The sequence below is a fragment of the Oncorhynchus masou genome, chromosome 1 (assembly GCF_036934945.1).
Source record: "Oncorhynchus masou masou isolate Uvic2021 chromosome 1, UVic_Omas_1.1, whole genome shotgun sequence".
Lineage (NCBI taxonomy): Eukaryota > Metazoa > Chordata > Actinopteri > Salmoniformes > Salmonidae > Oncorhynchus > Oncorhynchus masou.
The window spans coordinates 39,470,120-39,476,903 of NC_088212.1; positions in this window are offsets into that span (position 1 = coordinate 39,470,120).

Here is a 6,784-nt window from a genome sequence, read left to right on the forward strand (position 1 = left end):
CCCAAAAGGGTTCTTCGGCTGTCCCCATATGTGAACCCTTTTGGGGTTCCATGTAGAACTCTCTGTGTAAAGGGTTCTACATCAAACTCAAATGGGTTCTACCTGGAAACAAAAACATTTTTTTCAAAGGGTTCTCCTATGAGGACAGCCAAAAAACCCTTTTAGGTTCTAGATAGATGACTTAGAAATAACATATTAGATAGTTTATCAGACTACTTTATGCTGTTCTGGGTATTATCATTCACACACAACAACAAAGTTCTCTCTAAATGGACTCAAAGTCAAAACAATCCTGAAGATATCACAGTGAGAAGTGTGTGTGTGTGTGTGTGTGTGTGTGTGTGTGTGTGTGTGTGTGTGTGTGTGTGTGTGTGTGTGTGTGTGTGTGTGTGTGTGTGTGTGTGTGTGTGTGTGTGTGTGTGTGTGTGTGTGTGTGTGTGTGTGTGTGTGTGTGTGTGTGTGTGTGTGTGTGTGTGTGTGTGTGTGTGTGTGTGTGTGTGTGTGTGTGTGTGTGTGTGTGTGTGTGTGTGTGTGTGGTAGTGGTTTGGGGGGTGACTATAATTACATCCATCTGTATGTAATTACTTTGACTTTACACCATCACCAGAGCAACAAGCTCTTCATCACCATATTTGGATGCATTTATTGCCATCTGATATCTGTCTTCACCTTGGTTACAGTTGTTTTAGAAATATGAATCTTGCTACATTCCTTTGATCAGAAATCAGCCAATAAATAAAATAAACATGTTTAGAGATGGCTGTCTGTCTCTTTTACCTGTCTTTACTACTGATTTCAGTGTAAATAAGTTGTTGCGTTCAGCCTCAGCTCACTATTATAATTACACAGATTATGACATTTTCTGCAGTATAAAAAATATACAGGTTTTAAGATTTTGAGGTAGTTTTATCAGAACTCAGGGAATCCTCTCTCACTGCCAAAGGCCCACGTGAGAGTAAAACGCACTTAAATAGTTGTAAAATGCACTGGGCATAATGATGATGTGAGTGAGTATGGACAGAGTCAGAGAGATGTGCCGTGGCTCATTCTGCAAAGACATTAGACTACAGCTTTGGCCTCTGGGCTCCCCACCCTCTCACATGCGCTCAGTCTGTTTGACACAAAGCAGTGCTCGTAGGGCGCTCTGGTTAACATTAACATGCATAAACATTCACATTAATGGGGGTTTTGCGACAAAGTAAAGGTTAACACAACTCTCCCCCTCAAACAAATTAAGTGCCATTTTTCATGCAATCGATTATGCCCTGTCCATCACCATGAGGCTAATACTACTACAGCCCTGCAAATTATAAACAAATCCAGCCTGCCATTCAACCCCAGCTACCTTCCCTCCGCCCTCCAGCTCCAGGTTATTTGAGCTCTGGTCTCATCCCACAGAGGGATTGTGTGGAGCCTATACTAGTTCTCCTTCACATAAGATGAGGAAACTGGCCACAGTGAGCTCAGTGTGAGTGACCTTGCCAGCTTGAGATCAGTAAAACAGAAAATAAATCCTGCAGGTTGGTCAACGAGCCCTTTCTTCATTGTTAATTTTCAAGCTTTTGGGGAATTTTATCACATGTCATCTAGTGGCTTTATTGGGTACTTCAGATTATCACAGGTGTCTGTAATTATCTCTGGCCCTCTGTGTGGCCTTATCAAATGTAAAATAATCAAATAAGATGATAAAATAAAACATTATCCTAAATATAAACCATCAACTTAGTGAATACCATTGGTGTTTAATATAAGGGTTTCAGCATGAAATATTCTTTTTCTTTTATTTATTTTACTATGTCAATAATGGTGTATTTATTTTGGTGAAATACTGGTGGCAGCTGGGGAAAAAAAGGCAATAGCTGGAAGTGTTTCAGAGTTAAATGAAAATAATGCCACTGTGTCAGGACCCGGTTTCGAACCTGGGTCTCCGGAGTGAGAAACAGTCACTTAACCAACTGAGCCACGAATAGACAGCAGAACCCAGAAGATGAGGCAGACACAGCAGTACTTAAGACGGTGTATTTAATAAAGAAAAAATCCTAAAAAACAAAAAATGGCAAATCCAAAAGGTGGTAGGAAAAAACACAAAAAGACCTCAAAAGAAACTCACCAAAAATAAACAAAAAACCACAAGAACTTCACCCGGAATCGACAAGAGCACACAGAACACTAGGGCAGGGTGCTAACATACAAACACAGAGCACAGAACTGAGGGAAACAAAGGGTTTAAATACAATCAGGGGAAACGAGACACAGGTGCAAATAATAATGGGGATCAAGGGAAAAACATAGGGACAAAAAGCACAATGGGGACATCTACTGACAAAAACCCGGAACAACCCTGGCCAAATCCTGACACACTGTGGAGTAGATGCTTTTTTCATTAATTAGGCAATTTTCTCTTGAATCATATGATCTATCCACTAGAAGCTCATGGATAATATGGACACAGATCTACAAAGAATATATACTATATTTAAATACATGTTTTGGTTATTGAAATATAAATGACTAAAGTTACCATAGATTGCCATATATTACCTGGTAATTACCTAAATTACTGAACATTTGAGTAACTTATATGCAACCCTACTGCATATGTTTTCTGACTTTTATTGATGGCTGTACTGATTGCTGGTAGGTTGTAGAGTTAGTACTGTTGTAATTCCAAATAATCAATGCTATTTGCCCAAAACTGTACACAGTATATGGGATATATAGTACTGTAGATTTATATAGAACATATTAGATTTCCAGAACTATACCAAGCAATGTCTTCAAGGTTACGTCCTAAATGACACCCTGTTCCCTACATGTTTAGGCCCTGCTCATAAATGTAGGGAATAGGGTGCCATTTGGGACATAAAACGCATGTCTCAATCAGGACTGCAGATTGTGATTAGTAATTGGTGACATGAAGCAAATAATGATGGTACAGGCCAGGTTGGTAACAGCATCATTCCCCTCATTATCCTACAGCAACATCACATATGAGCCCAATGAAGACAGCAATCAGGAGCAGTTTTTCACCTGACATTTTGCACACGCTAGTAAGTAATAGCAAAGGGGAAGTGAGGCGAATGTCTCATTCTTGTCCTTGCACCACAAAAATGGCATCCTTACAACTTTTTCTTTACATAGCAATCAGGAACACATTACAGTTAACAAGGAAAGTATGTTGCATCCCCTCCCCACCACTGAATGTTTCTACCTCCCCCACCCCTTCCTTTTTTCTCTCCCGACCCTATACTTAATAGAAAACATGTCAGTGTTATAAGTATGTAACACTTAAATATTTTATTTTTGTGTGTCCATTTTGTGGGTCAGAGATGAATTCACCGATACATATTGTACCTGTAACTGTGTAATCAACAAGTGCTGTGTGTGCGTCTGTGCAAGGTCTCACATAAAATGGTCATACATAGTCAAACTGCTCAACTTGGGAGTTATAGCGGGATGATTAAAAGAACAGCGCTGGCTCCATGTCACTCTGCAGTGTATCTCAAACACAAGAGGCTTCCACCCTACAAGCAGCAGTGACTGACTGGCTTAGCTATGGTGACAGGACCAGGGTAGCCATTCACAGCCCTTGAGCACCATGGGAAAGCCAGCCAACTGAGTATGGGTCAGGTCAACCTTGTCTCCTCGCCTGACTGTCAAAATAAAAGTACCTCTCCCTCAAGCAGCTCCCTCAAGCAACACTGTCCCTTAGACCCAGCTGCTGAGAGCGATGGCACAGAGGGCTGGAAAAGCAATTAAATCAAACATGGGTGAGTGAATGTAGGACAAATGCGTCGTCAGCATTTTTCACCTCTACCAGAGAAAAGTCTGTGCTTTTTTAAAGGTGGGCTATTGAAAGCAAAGGGAGTATTGAAAGTGAGAAAGACATTTTGTGTCACCAAGCGACCAGTATAGGCTAAACCATAGTAGTGAAGGGGTAAGAGACACATTGGTCCAATTCAGCCCCTCTCTTTCTTTCCTGTGGATGACCTAAAACTTGGGGTCAGACACATTGTCTGACCTTTGGCCCCCTGGTTCACATCTCCTCGTAATTACCTTTGCGCATCAACCCTCCTGCCACCCCCACTCAAAGACAATGTAACAATTTGTCTTTTCAATTGTCTGTCACTCACTCTCTTATAGACCTTTTCAGTGGGCGTATGTGTTTTCCCCCCCCATTTGTATGTATTTATTTATCTTGCTTGGAGAAGTGGGGGTTGTCTGGTCCCAGAAACAGGGAGTCTTTGTTTGGGCTGGTTTCACATGAATATATGCCCCCTCCTTTGCTACCCATGCCTTCACTCTAGCTCTCCATATTCAGGCTTTTTCCCTTGGTTTGTTTGGGAGACAGCCTAAGACAGGCTGATCTCAGGGTCATTGTACATGGGATTTCCATGACCATACACAAATCAATTAGGCTTTTCTATTTATTTGCCCCCAACTCATGGGGCGGCATTTGTAAGCCGTTTTCTGCTCCTTATATTATGCAAGGTTGGTAGCTATTCATTTTGTGAACAACAATGTCTTTCTCCTCTCCATCTCACTGTTAAATTATGAGTCAGAATAGGGGTTGCATAGAAGGCCTATGACAAAATATACACCTTAAAGTTTGACCTGAAACAAACTGCAGGATTAGCTAACATAATAATAAACTGAGGTTATACACTCCCATCTCCCAGACATTTTTTTTGAGTTGAACTAAGGAACACAAAAATGCCCGTCAGTTTTAATATGCCAAGACTTTCCAGCTCCAAATGCATGATCACAGGTTCGGTACTGTTCGTCTATAATACGGCTTATGGACAGTCTCAATCCAAGTCCAAGTCTTTGATAAAGGATTCATGAGGTTCTCTTGCGTCTTACGGATTTTAGCCCTGCAAACAATCCTGCCATTTAGCAGCTCCCATTATGTCGGCTATCCAACACAGTTCAACAAACAGAGAGCACATGGCGATTCATTTTGGGTTCCCTTTTCGATGAATGTCTCATGGTGGATGAGCCTCCACTGTGGTTCACTATTTTGACCTACTTCACCAAGTTGCTGTACTCTTGTACAGATCAGTCAATGTACAGCCTCAGACTCTGACAGCCAAGCTCCCGCACCGACTATTATAGTGATTTGGCAGGACGTTGCTTACTTGCTTATGGACGGAAGAAGGCATGCCACAATGCTCTGTTGTTCATGATAGCTGGTAGATCATTTGTACTGAAACCGGTGTCTCTGCAGATGTTGTCCACATACTCTACATGACCAAAAGTATGTGGACACCTGCTTGCCGAACATCTCATTCCAAAATCATGGGCCTCCACTCTTCTGGAAAGACTTTCCACTAGATGTTGGAACAGTCCTGCGTGGACTTGCCTCAATTCAGCCACAAGGACACCTACAGCCACCAATGTCACAGGAAGGTCATAAGGATCATCAAGGACAACAACCACCCGAGCAGCTGCCTGTTCACCCCGTTATCATCCAAAAGGCGAGGGCAGTACATGTGCATCAAAGCTGGGACCGAGAGACTGAAAAACAGCTTCTATCTCAAGGCCATCAGACTGTTAAACAGCCGTCACTAACATAGAGTGGCTGCTGCCAGCATACAGACTCAAATCACTGGCCGCTTTAATACATTTAATAAAATGATTGAATAAAGGTATCACTAGTCACTTTAAATAACGCCACTTTAATAATGTCTGCATATCCTACATTACTAATCTCATATCTATATACTGTATTCTATACCATCTATACCATGGCCGTGCGGCATCTTGCCTATGCCGCACGGCCATTGCTCATCCATATGTTTATATGTACATATTCTTATTCATCCCTTTACATCTGTGTGTAAGGTAGTCGTTGTGAATTTGTTAAATTACTTGCTAGATATTACTGCATTGTCGGAACCAGAAGCACAAACATTTTGCTACACTCGTATTAACATTTGCTAACCATGTGTATGTGACCAATAAAATTTGATTTGATTTGATTTGAAGAGCATTAGCGAGGTCGGGCACTGATGTTTGGCTATCAGGCCTGGCTCGCAGTCGGCATTCCAATTTATCTCAAAGGTGTTCAATGGGGTTGAGGTCAGGGCTATAGGCTATAGTTCTTCCACACCGATCTCAACAAACCATTTCTGTATGGACTTCGATTTGTGCATGGGGGCATTGTCATCCTGAAACAGGGCCTTCCCAAAACTGCTAGATAGTAAAGCGTGATTCATAACTCCAGAGAACGCGTTTCCACTGCTCCAGACTCCAATGAAGGCAAGCTTTACACAACTTAAGCTGACGCTTAGCATTGCGAACGGTGAACTTAGGCTTGTGTGCGGCTGCTAGGCCATGGAAACCCATTTCATGAAGCTACCAACGTACAGTTCTTGTGCTGACATTGCTTCCGGAGTCAGTTCAGAACACGGTAGTGAGTGTTGCACGATTTTTACACTTTATGCTCTTTTAGCACTCTGCGGTCCTGTTCTGTGAGCTTGTGTGGCCTACCTCTTCGCAGCTGAGCCATTGTTGCTCCTAGATGTTCCCACTTGACAATAACAGCAGCTCTAGCATGGGAGAAATTTTACAAACTGACTTGTTGGAAAGGTGGAATCATAAGGCGGTGTCACGTTAAAAGTCACTGAGCTCTCCAGTAAGTCCATTCTACTGCCAATGTTTGTCAATGGAAATCGCATGGCTGTGTGCTCGATTTTTATAAACCTGTCAGCAGTTTGAGGGGGGGTGTCCACATAAAAAATAGAGGACTATGTATGGAATAGGGTACCATTTGAGGAACCAT